General features: G+C 40.5%; 1 long non-coding RNA gene across 2 annotated transcripts in view; it reads right to left on the bottom strand.

Annotated features, from left to right (window-relative positions):
• Positions 1 to 2,195: 2,195 nt before the first annotated feature.
• The window catches only part of LOC106586329 (uncharacterized), a 72,399-nt gene continuing 61,658 nt past the window's right edge, over positions 2,196 to 12,936 (bottom strand). For both annotated transcript variants that reach the window (XR_006761948.1, XR_001324171.2), the window contains one exon: positions 2,196 to 3,019. This is a non-coding gene — a long non-coding RNA (uncharacterized lncRNA). The remainder of the gene's footprint in view (positions 3,020 to 12,936) is intronic.

Here is a 12,936-nt window from a genome sequence, read left to right as displayed (position 1 = left end):
TTTTACACTGCTGCTACTCGCTGTTTATTATCCATGCAGTCACTACAAATTACCTCAACTAACCTGTACCCCCGCACATTGACTCAGTACCGGTACCCCCTCTTTATAGCCTCGTTATTGTTATTTTAATGTTTTACATTTTATTTTATTTTTTACTTTAGTTTATTTAGTAAATATTTTCTTATCTTTATTTCTTGAACTGCTTTGTTGGTTAAGGGCTTGTGAATAAGCATTTCACTGTAAGGTCTACACTTGTTATATTCGACGTGTGTAACAAATAAAATTTGATCTGATTTGATTTGAATCTGTCAAGGCTCACGTAGAATTGTGAGATTATGAGCAGCAGTAGTTCCTGATTTTGGATTTTCTTAATTTATTATTTGGACAAATCAGGATAAGGTGAAGGCGGTGCTTAACCTTTTCATGTGTGGAATTCCAAATATCTCCAACAGTTGCCCCAGCATGAGTTTATTATGCGCGTGTTGTCAGATCTCACTGTTTCAAAATGTGATTGTTAAGCAACAGGACAGTTAACCCAAACTGCCCTCAAACCAAGGCATGCTGCCTGCTAATTATCTGTAGGCTATTTTTCAACTTGTGAATTTCTAATTATTTTCAAAAAAGTGTTATTTTCTAACAAAAATATGAATTGTGGTGTGTTAATTTACATAGAAGTAGCCCATTTCACTGTTTATGACAATTTACGTTTGAGGCATTACTGAGCCGGACAAACTTCTGTCTTCGACAAGAGCTGAAGCACTTCCCCAGTGTTTCCCCAGATGAAGTATGCAGACATTTGCACATCTCCAGTCGGAACAGAACTTCAGAATTTGCACAAACAAATTTCCCTCATACTCATTTTCTGGCTGGTGCCCGCATTGCCTTCATTGTTGTTTTCCTTAATAATAATAGCTTTGGACGTGTGTGTTACTATCAAAGTAAGTGCCTCACTATGTTATAATTTTAGTTTCTGTATATTGTGTTGTCGTTTCTACTGTAGCACACCGTATGTATGTACAGAGCATATCTAGAGTATTTACTGTTTTATTCACATTTTCAAGTGCTGGTGACAAATCATGCATTCCTATTCTTGCATAGATTGTAATGGACACATATGATGCGTGTCAACTACTTTTTTGAGGTTTGTACTGATTATGATGAGCTAATGCTAAGCTAATTGTCAGCTATGTGTGGTGCCATGTTTGTTGACATCATACAATGCATTCCGGTTATCACGTAAATGTCTGTCAGACCAAAGATGTTATAACAAAACGAAGTGAAGGGATGGTTCTCTCGTCTGTCGAGTAAACTTTCGAAAGTGAATGATGGTAGACAATACACCCCCTTCAACATGCATACTGCAAACAGACCCAACTCATCTTGTAACCGCTTTACTTTGGTTGACGAGAAAAAACAAACATGGCGGTGCACGCAAACTACCCATCATCGGATTACTTTAGATTTTTTGAAAGTGTTTCACTCAATTACTTTGATCACTGGTTAGCTCACCCGTGATCAATGTTCTCGCTAAGCTGTTTGCATGCACACAGAACAATTATCAACCCGCACAGAGAAGCACGAGATTGAACTAAAATCAACTTTCTAGAGTTTTCCCGCTTCGTTAACACAATTGACAATTTGTTCTTAACTGACTTGCCTAGTTAAATAAAGGTTAAATAAAATTAAATCAAATGAAGGTGCTACGGAGACAGAATGGTCCAAGGACCTCCAGAGACCTCCAGAGCCAACTACAGTACCTGCAAGTAATCTCCACTCATAATAGTATCCTTGATGCACTCTGTAAATCTCCTTCACTATGGCGGTCTGCCTGTGTGATCACATAGAATATTATCCAGGGCCACTGGTTGGATTGGATTGAATGTACTCACTCAAACTCATGCTCTCTCCCTCCTCCCTGTAAAAGTCTTCCAGACTTTTATAAAAATGAACATGTGTCCATCCCCCTATCCCCAGTTGAGTCTTCTGGGTTATGGAACTCTAGAGCAGCACATCAAAATACCTGCCACCATGTTTTCAGCTATCCGCAGACAGTTCCCTGAGGAAGGATGTAACTATCTAACTAACCCTTCAATGGCACATTTTGGGGATGGCCAAATGCAAGAAAGTTTTGTATAAACATGTCATTTTACTTTTTCAGTTTGTTGATTACAAGACAATAACTTTTTCATAGCATGTTTGGCATGTTGGTCTTCACTTTTTTATTACATTTTTTGTATTTCTGTGGTAATTTCAAAATCGATACAGCACTTACAGCTTATGATTCAAAAGGTCTAAAATCAGTGCAAGGGTGAAAACATTTTTATTCATGTTTATCAGACACATCACAAAGGTGTGTGAACTAAAATATGTATCCCAGTCAAGATTGAAGGATGGTTCAAATAGACAAAGTAAATATAAGTCAGTGCTTTCGCCAGTAGTCGTTCATATAAATTTGAGTGGTTACATTCAATACATGTTGACAGAATGGCTGTGAGAGAGACTGTTGCTGTGCTCCCTGGTAAGGCACTTGCTTCCAGTAGCACTGAAGGCCCCAGTATTCAATCAAGCAGCTTGAAGAACATTTGTCATCATCCAGGCCCATGTCACAGCATGATAGGGAGATGACAATAAATACATTATGTACCTTTCATTTGCAAAGCCGTGTTAGCATTTACTGCACATGTTGCTGAACAATTCTACCTATTTGTAAGTGTCATTGATTTATGGAAATTCACTTATACTCAGTTCATAAGCATTGACTGTAATACCTCTAGGGTCCTGTGGTGAAACGACTGCTGTGCAAGGAATTGGGCAACAGCTTTCTTCCAGGGCCCGTATTCACAAAGCTGCTTCAGAGTAGGAATAGCGATCTAGGACTAGCTCCCCCTTGTCATTGTAATCATATTCATTGTGATCTATAAGGCTAAACTGATCCTAAATCAGTACTGCTACTCTGAGATCAGCACTGCTATGGGCCCTGGTCTGTCAGCTGCTTTCTGTCATCCAACTCCCTTTCCACCTGAAATGCAACAACAACAAAAACATGAATAAGAATAAGCCTAGTCAGTCAGTAATTTAGCTAACTAACGAAACTAACTAATGTGCACAAATTATATCAAAACAACACAGCCTATTTGCAGTAAAATCAGGAGATGCATTTAGCTATATTTAACTTTTTCAGTCTCCAATGCATCAATAAACAGGCAGGGAAACAAAGTAGTTTGACAAAAAGTGTTCAGTAGTCAGTAACTAGTCTTTAAAATATTGCTAGCAATTATATAGCTAGTTGTTCTTTTCTAGAAACATAGCTACAGTCCACTTAGCTAGCTAGCTATGTTGAACTCAACTCAGCTAGTTAGTTAGCTGCAATAGCAATGGCTAGACAGGAGTTAATCTGAAATGTAGACAACAGTGTGCACTTTGTCCCCTGCCAGTCCTATCAACCGATGAACACAGTTGTTTGAATAACTTTTCTCCATACATCGCTTGATATACTAAACTTTTGCCACAGCCAGTTGGCAAGCATTCAAAAAGTCCCCTTTGTCAGTCAACATTTGTGAAGCACAACTGTTGCAGTGGATTAAATGATAGGATGGAATGGACACTGCTAAGTTTCAAAATAGCTGTGTTGAAAACATCCTCAGTCACTTCTTCCATGTTTACTGTTTTGTGTGTGTGTCCACACTGATCATAAACACAGGTGAAATTAGCGGAAGGGAGGGATTTGGATGAGAGTTTCCTTTTGCGAGGGAGGAGACTTTGCTTCCTTCCTTCTCACAACAGAAATCACAATTGTTAATATCATTCCCCCCAGAGGTTAAACGGGAAGTGACAACTTTCCCAAAAATTTTACTTCTGGGTAACCGACAGTAGGCTTGAATAACCTAAACATGTGTTTTACGGTTGGGATGGACTGCACAGCCAAAAGTGAGTGATCAAGTTTCTAAGCTGTTGATCATTTTGAACGTGACAACTTTCAAGCAACCTAAAGACCGAAAGCTAGCTAGTTAGCTAACTATTTTCCAATTAGGTATTAGTTTCATAATCCATCTATCTAAGGTTTCAAGCTAGCTTTATTTAGCCTGCATTATACTTTTTGCCTTGTTTGTCGGTCTATAATGTTAGCTAGCTAGCTATGCCGTTCCAACCTTCCTAGCTGCCCATCCAACCAGCTGGCAATGGGCAGCTAGCTAGATAAATGTTTATAGTACAGAAGAGATATTCTTCAAGTCAAAGTTGTACATTTTCAGTGCTGTAGTAAAGGATATATTATACAGCCTGTTAAGATGACATGAATACGATTTTAACCCCAAAATATAGCATGTTAATATCAAGCAAAACACCTTTTTTGAATGTTCTGAAGCCTTCTTTACCATTTGTGGTCGTTGCTAAGCTAACCAATAGGCCTCACGTCATTGATGACACAACCCGGTCTTCCTCCATGGTAGTGAAGTGTAACTTGATCAGCTATCTTGCCCTGCTCGAAGCTTCCATTTGCTCTGTGTGCTCTTTGTATACAAACACCATGTGACTGGCTCAATCAGCTGCTTTGGGGAATGGCTTCACAATGAAAAAATAATGCAACAGGCAAAATTAAGAAAGTGATTTACTTTATCTATTAAGTTAGTGCACAAGTTGACTGGAAGTATTTATTTAAAAATAACAAATATTCTAAATTTATGAAAAACCAGCAAAACATTGTCTTGACAGTATTGAAAATCATACTGTGGGTATTTCGAAATACCCGGTATATATGGTACATCGCCCAAGCCTATATTTTACCACTCAAAACCTTAAAAGGTACTGTAGGCCTGTTTAGAAGGTAATTATGTTTTTGTTTCCACATTCCCTAACCATAACCCACATTCCACATTACATTTGCCAGGATAATGTATAGAGATTCACAACTATAAGACCACACACACACTAACTGAGGTCAAATGAGTGGGTTTAAGACAGGGGGTAAATGGTAAATCCAAAAGGGAATATTAAAGCCTATTAAGAGAGAGTGAAACATTTGTATCTATCATATTGCAAATAGAGAAAACAATAGTAAACACCCGGCACATCTGTTACAAGCTTATCTGAGGGTTCAGTAGAGAGAAGGGCAGGCGTATTACAGAGCACTTAACCTGCGCTCTCACTGTTTTTAATGCATCACCGTTGCCTAACGTAGTAAAGCCTAATGTCGGTGGGCTTAATAACCAAGGTCCTTAATTTATAGGTCTCTTAACACATCATCTATCTATTGTCATGTTTTTAAACACAAGCCCTGCTTAGAGTAGTGTTTGTGAAGGGTTGGTTGAGCTATTGTGGAGTGTGCACAGAGTTACTGTATGTATGTGAGCTCACCTCATTAAGGTTGGTTGTTTGGCATAGACATAGACATGGGAGACATACGAGAACAGCACAGTACCAGGAGGATAAAAAGAGCTCCGATGAGCTGAGGGGAATTAGGCTTTATCCCTATCCTCACTTCTACATTACATTTATAAACCCCCGGAATGATCCATTTCTGCCCAAAGCTCCCCATTCGCAGAGCCCGTATCAACGCTCCCTGTCGGCATTAAAAACGGCCTGCTCTAATTCATCTCTTTAATTAATTACCACGCATGCCAGGGAGTGTTTGTCCAAACCAGGAGCGCCGCTAGAGCTACTAGAGGGAGGAAGAGAGTGAGCGAGAGCGAGATATGAGAGGTGGCGATGATGTTTCATCATCGCCTGCAGGGGTTATTGAGCCAACGCTCTGATACCTGAGTATATTTGGCCGGCTTCCTAAGCACTCAAACAGACAGAGGATTTTCATTTTGGTGTGTAAGAGGCTTTTTTTTCTCGCCACCATCTAATGCGGGACTTAAAAGGTAAGCACAATCTGCCAGCGTTCACCTATGTGGCGTGATGCTGCGTGCCCACAATGAAAACAAGTGCCCTGGGTAAACAAAGAGGAGGCTCATGGGACGCCTGAGAGGCATGCAGCAAGTTGTACAGGAAACGGGAAACTTATGCGAGAGTGCCATTTTTGTATTTTTTTATTCATTCTTCATTTGAACAGTACAGTATGAGTGTCTATCAATCTGCTGAAAATTAAATGATACTATATTATGCTTCATTTTTTACATGTATTTTATTTAACCTTTATTTAACAGCAGATTGTACAGTAGGCTGGCCTTCAATATCACAAATAGTTCTCAGGCTTACTCACCCACAGTAACTTGGCTTGTAGAAGCACTTAGAGTTGCGAGCCAGAGCTGAGTCACAGTGAGTATGTTGCTGAGTGATATTTGAATAAATATTTAATACAGGAGACAAGATGATACACAAGGAGGTCAAAGAGCAGATCTTAGAGGAGGAGAAAGCGTAGAATAATTTTATTTTGAACAAGACGACAGAAATAGTGTCCCACGCTTTTGTTCTCGTTCACATGGAATGACCTGACATTTTTCTTTAATGAGACTGCATCAGATAAAGTTAAATAGCTGTTTGAGGTGATTTAAACAAATGGTAAAATTAAAGAGATCTGGAAGAGAATCAGACAGACAAGCTGCATCAAATACAGATTAGGAAATTGGGGCACAGTTTCCCTTGAGAGAATACTATTCAGCTGTAGCTTAAAAACTATTATACACTGAGGCCTGCTGTCCAAGACCATTCCAGCTCAATACTGTTGCCTTAAACCCAGACCACAAAGAAAATACACAGTAGCACAGGGTTAGTACTACACATTACTAGTCATGCACACAGGGTTTGGGTAGAGCTTGAGTTAGGGGTTAGAATAAGTGTAAAGGGTCAGTGTTAAGGTTTGGGTTTCACAGGTATGATACAGCACACTGCTTACTAGAGTTAATACATCGTTGAATAATTAAACTTGGGGGAAGGATGTTTGTTACAGTGTAATGTGAATATTCTCAGTGTTTTTAATGTACGAATATGTAATAGGCCCCCTGTTGTATTTCTGAGACACTGGGACAACCTCTCTCAGATCTGTCTTTTCCCTCTGGACTGCTCTGGTCTCTCATGTTTGGGGTAAATAGGAAACACACATCTTGGCTGCATGGGGGGAGTTTTTTGGTGTGATACTCACAAAGGTTTAATGTGGCAAATTCAAACAGATTACAATAAAGATAAGATCTTACCCCTCTGCTCTCACAGTGCACGTTGAGGCTAAGGATCTGCTGCACTTTCATCTTCTACTCATCTGAGTGTATTTTTTGCCTTTTTAATTTCTGCTCTTAGTTTCCCTGGCTGCTAGACTTTGAAACGAACACAGCCAGTTGGACTAACATTTCCCCGTACCGTTAAACATACCGAGACACATACAATTTTAATTACCTAGCTCCCATCTAATTTGCATATCATTCAGAATGAAAGAGGGGGAAAAAACATAAAATGTATTCCCGGCAAGTGGCGACTAAGTCTTTGATGATCATGACAATTAGACTGGATCAAAGTGGACGTTCTACAACGACCAGATCCTTATTACCATAATGAAATTAACTCTTAGAGAAGAAGAATCGCTTATAGGAACAACTGATTGTACATTATTCATATTGGGGTGAAATTATGTTTATGCTGGTACTTTAATAATTATAAACCTTGTTTTCAATTAACAGTTTGTTAATTAACTACTAGTTCACACATAATCAGGGCAGTATTCATTTGTTGGGTTTTCCCCCTTCGTTACTGAAAGCTTTTATTTCTCCCCTGGCATATCACCCTGTTTAACTAAGATGTTGTTTTATTGTTTGTTTATTTCGATGACATCACATTAAAGTTTTCATTTTCATAATCAAATAATTAGAAGAGAACGCTGTCTTTCAGGAAAGATTTCTTCAGAGTTCACAGTGGAAGATATCTTGGCCTTGGTTCAATCAGTCAATTAGAGGGCTTTGGGACATCTCTGTCTTCAACATTGCTATACTTATGATAACGTTTAGTGCCTGAATGAAAGTCCAGAATCTTTCTCAGGATGCTCAAGGTCAGTCAGTGACTTGACATGAATGTAGTTAAGGGACTGTTCAGCTTGTCATCACAGTGTTGTCTTCTCCCATGGACCAAACACTGTTTACGGTAGTCGCTCCATCCATCCTAACAGGGCCTGTCAAAACTAATGAGCGGCCACTGCTATCTCTGGGTCTGGGTCTCTTAGAGCACGACCCTGGCTCATCATTCTAACCAGTGTCTGCCCAGTCTAGTCAGAGTGTCTAACCTCTGTAGACCTTCCCGCCGTGGGAACCACGTGCTCTTCAAACACTGATGGACCAAATGCACCGTCATCCTCCGACTCCTCTTGTTCCCCTCCTCTCTCTCTCTGTTGCTCTCTCTCTGTTGCTCTCTCTCTCTGTTGCTCTCTCTCTGTTGCTCTCTCTCTCTCTCTCTCTCTCTCTCTCTGGAATAAATTATCAGGAGTGCTGGGCAGCTGTCTGAGCCCTGTTTGTAGGCCTTCCTGCTCAGAGTACTTTAGACTGTCCCAGGGGACAGAGGAGGGCAGGGACATGGGGTGTGTGTTTCACAGTGTGTATATGCGTGTTTATGAAGGGAGGGGGGGGCTGTAGTCAAGTCAAGCAACCCTGCACATATAAGCGAGGTCTTCGCCCACGCACTTTTTCTCAAGCTCCTTGCGAGTGCCGCTGGGCAGGCCGATAGTGGCGGACGAGGATTTGTCTGTGTGGCGGGGGCAGGGGCAGGAGGGGGGTTTCTCCCGACGGTTAGCTGGCGTTTCAAGCCCGGCCAAAGTATCCTCTTGGGCGAGTGCAATTCCCATGCCCTGCCGCATTCCTGCTTCAGATCCCAGACGCGTTTTTGGGGTTGTATTTATTTTTCCTCCCCCTACGTGGAGTCCAGGATGTAGCCCCAATGTATTCCCACTGACCTACGTGGGAGGAGGAACTACAGAGCCCTCCTGTACACACACACACACCGCCATTAGGCTGACTCCCGTGGGGCTCTGCTCTCTGTTAAACACAGCAGTGACACTGAAAGCTCTGCTCTCTGAGTTATTTTACACTCATCTTCCTCTTCACAAGACAGGGTCACTTTGGAATGGAAAGTGACACAAATATGTTATATTACAGTGAATTAATCTCAATATCATAGGTCGCACCTCCGTCACTTGGTAGGCATCATGCCATTGTTATCAACGTTCACAAGCCACCCTCTGCCATAGTGGTGGCCAAAAGTTGTGATAAGACCACTCATCCTGAACGGGGGCTAATTAATGTTTAGTCTAAATTACACTATAGTGGCCAGGAAATATGATGACATTGCTAAAGTAGGCAAATATATAATGTCAAATTTACTTTAGACAGATGGCAATGTCGTCATTAGCTAGCAAAGTCCGTCAAAAATAGCTAGCAATACCAACATTAGCTAGCTAAAATCTGGTGTTCTCCCTCAATCTTAGCTAGCTAGCTAATGTTACACTGCATCTAAAGTCAAAATGATGACACTACTAATTATTTGCCTCTAGAAATCTCATTGTATTTCCAAGCCACAGTAGTGTACTTTTGATTAAATCTTTGTCAGCGCCAACTGACAATGCATTGGGTAGAATGCTCAGTCGGGCATCAGTCCTAAAATGAATGTTCAAAACAATATTGTGACGAAACGTGCAAACCATAAATAAGAAAATCCATATCTCTGAATACAACACCTATACATCCAGCTATTCATTTGCAGGTTCACTTCAAAGCACTAGTTTCTGCAAACAACCAACTGAATCCTTATCACTTAATAAAAGACAGCAGCTTTCATGTCAGCTCTCATGTAGGCTATGTACTGTCTATGATTAGCAAAATGTAGGTGAGTTCCTTAAGATGTTGATCTAAGAGATAATATTGAAACATATGAAAATAAACACAGCAATTTCCTTAATTTGCATGTCTTGCACTGGCCTTACATGAATTGTTAATAATGTATACATGTGCATATGACTTCAAGAGCAAAGAATTAGTAGTCATGGTTTTGTATGGATGGAACATAGGGGTGTATGAAAGGATTCCCACTAGCATTTGCTAACGCTAACTCTATGGTACAGAGTAGGTGATACACGAAGGTGAATGACATAAAATAACACAATTAAGTGACAAAACATTTTGGAGCCATAAGTGTCTGTCTATTTCAAGTAAACCATATCGTGGGAAAAGAAAAACACAGTAATCAAAGGTATGTGATGTTCTCTTGACAAGAGACCTTGACCTTGAAATAGTGATACATTAATACCCGAGTGATGGAGTGGGGAGGAGGAATGACATCCCTTCTTCCTGGGAAAGAGAGAGTAAAGCCAAACACCCCTGTTTTCTCAGAGCCGTCACAATCTGGCGATCGGACAGGGCAGTTTCCTGTCTGGGGCCTTCCCATCCCTCCCCGTGGAGGAACACAGGAAGTAACGACCCCCTAGGTGCTCTGAATGTCAGAATGTGGAGAGGACATTGCCCGGGGGCCTGATTCATGTTATCATAACACTCCTAAGCTTCACAAGTTCCCCTCGCTCGTCTCCCACGCTGGAGCTAGGAGCTCAAGGGGCCTGTGACATCACCGGGAACATGTACAACTCTTCCAGCTTTAGTGTGACTAGTAAGTGACAGCTAATGGCAAAGGAGAGAAAAAGAGGGTAGGGGTGTAGGTTCTGAATAAGTGGAAATCTTGGGGCTTAGAGAAACCAATCAACTCAATTTGATTGATTGGAATCTTGCATGTTTGATGACCTCACATGCTTGATGATTACTATATTGTCACTTCTCAGTATGCAAGTAAGGCTTTATAGGCTGACTGGCTTGATTTACAGTATAAAGACAAATCAATACCGAGATCATTTGTTCAAAGAAAGGGTGTTTCTGCTTTCTTCTTGGACAAATTTCAGCAGTACAAATGTTTTTTTTTAAATACGACATTAGCATATGTTTACAAAGGATGTGCAAACAAAGGGATTAAGTGACTCCGATAAATCAACTTGCTGTTGTATCTGCTGAGCCACAGGCCAGTGACCTGAAGTCATCTTTGGAGGGAATATATTACAAAAAAGTACAATGGGAGTAAAAATTTATTTTGTGCTTGAACACATCTGGGTTTGGTTACCCGGTCCGATGTAGGTATGAAAATCGGAAACACGCTGGATGTTCCCTGAGCGTACGCTTTGGTGACTCCAAACAAGGCATAACATTTACGTTTCCCAGCTTTCCTGGGATGTTGAGCCGCATGCGGCCCCTCATAAGTCAGAGTACCTGATGGGATGTTACAGAGGCTGTGTGAGTGACATGAAAACCAGCTGTTAGATTCACCACTCCCAGTTAGCGCAGTGCCATAGAGATCTATGATGTCATCCGGAATGCTCTCATTCTCACTGTGTAAGGCTGGAGTTACACAAAGCATCTTTCACGCAATTTTAGTTGCAGTTGCAGGTTGCAAGTGACATCATCTCAAGCAACTATGCTGTTACATGAATCAACTCAAACACAATTAAAATTGCATGCAACAGCTTATCAAATTGAAGCTGCTTCTGTCATATTGTTTGAAAATTCTAAACTCACCCCATGTCATCTGCTGCATTACATTGTGGTTTCACAAATAATTTGTTTATCCAAACTATTTCATTATTGAATAAGGATTGATTGATGCTGGCTGTACAATTTAGCTAGCTAGACAAAATGAAATTGCCAGCACTGTTTGATTAAGCTAGCCAGATAGCTAGCAACAAGCTAGCTAGCAACAAGCTAGCTAACCAAGCTAGTACAGCTCATGTTGAAGAATTTCAGTTGAAACTGGTCAGAGAGAGGTCTGGGTTCACTTAAAAAACGATATTAATTGACTTCCAAACCATGTACAGTACATAAACCTATACTAGCCCTGATTCCAGTATTTATTTATACAGCTCCAGTTTAGGTAATGCCTTTTCTGTCCACCTTGATCAAGGTTCATGCAGCACTGACAGCTGTGTTGTTGACATGACAACTAGACCGGAGTTCCGAACCTTCGAATGGATCATGTGACAAGCATTCATTTTGATTGGCTGTTGCTTGCAACTAGTTGCACAAAGTTAAAACATTTCAATTGGATGCAACCAAGTTGCAGATCAGTTGCTTATTATTTGCAGGGGTGGGGGTTTATGGCGCAATCAAGAAGCAAATCAGTTGCAAGCAACTAAAACTGCAGCTTAAATGAAAGAATTCTGGCATGGCCGAGGCTTCTTATTGAAACGTAGAAAGTAATTTGTCACTTGTGTGACTTGGAATGTGCACATGCTCCAATTGGGCCCATTTTCTCTGCCCCACAAAAGACAATTGCCCTCAGCACTTGTCATGCTTGTTGGATGATTTTGAAGTCGTCAGTTGACTGCACTTTCATAATCTCGAAATGAGGTACTCTTAAGGGCCTGGTACTTCATTAGAGGGAATGTTCTGTTGGGGGGGTGGGTGGGGGGGTGTTGGAAGGAAAAAACAAACGATTCATGAACAAACACGCCGGTCGTGATACCCATGTCATCCTCAATCAAAGGCATACTGATAAATTGAAGATAATTAGTCTGTGTCTATAGCGACATGATCATTAGTAACGACAGCCGACGTAGTCATTCTAGCATAGGAATGAAAGGTCTCAAGAGTATTTATTTGTGTAGAAGTATTTATGATAATGTGTGCAATGGTAGATTTCCCTTTTGTCTTTTTTGAAATGTTACTTGGGGGGATTACATCATTCTGGACAGTTTGCATATCATCAGAAGCATCATGGTGGAAATATATTAATCTTTGTGTAGGATAACCTTCTGTACCAATCTATATGGTATATAGGGGGAAATAACAAAAATAACAATAATACAAATAACATACATACAACAAAAAAACTCTAGGAATTTGTATTCCAGCGTAATGAGACTGTGTAAGAAAAACGTGATAGTATTACACAGTTATGGAGGAGTGGATATACTAATGCAGAATACCTGTG

This window comes from Salmo salar, chromosome ssa25, assembly GCF_905237065.1.
Source record: "Salmo salar chromosome ssa25, Ssal_v3.1, whole genome shotgun sequence".
In the NCBI taxonomy this organism is placed as follows: domain Eukaryota; kingdom Metazoa; phylum Chordata; class Actinopteri; order Salmoniformes; family Salmonidae; genus Salmo; species Salmo salar.
This window is presented reverse-complemented; position numbering and strand designations above follow the sequence as displayed.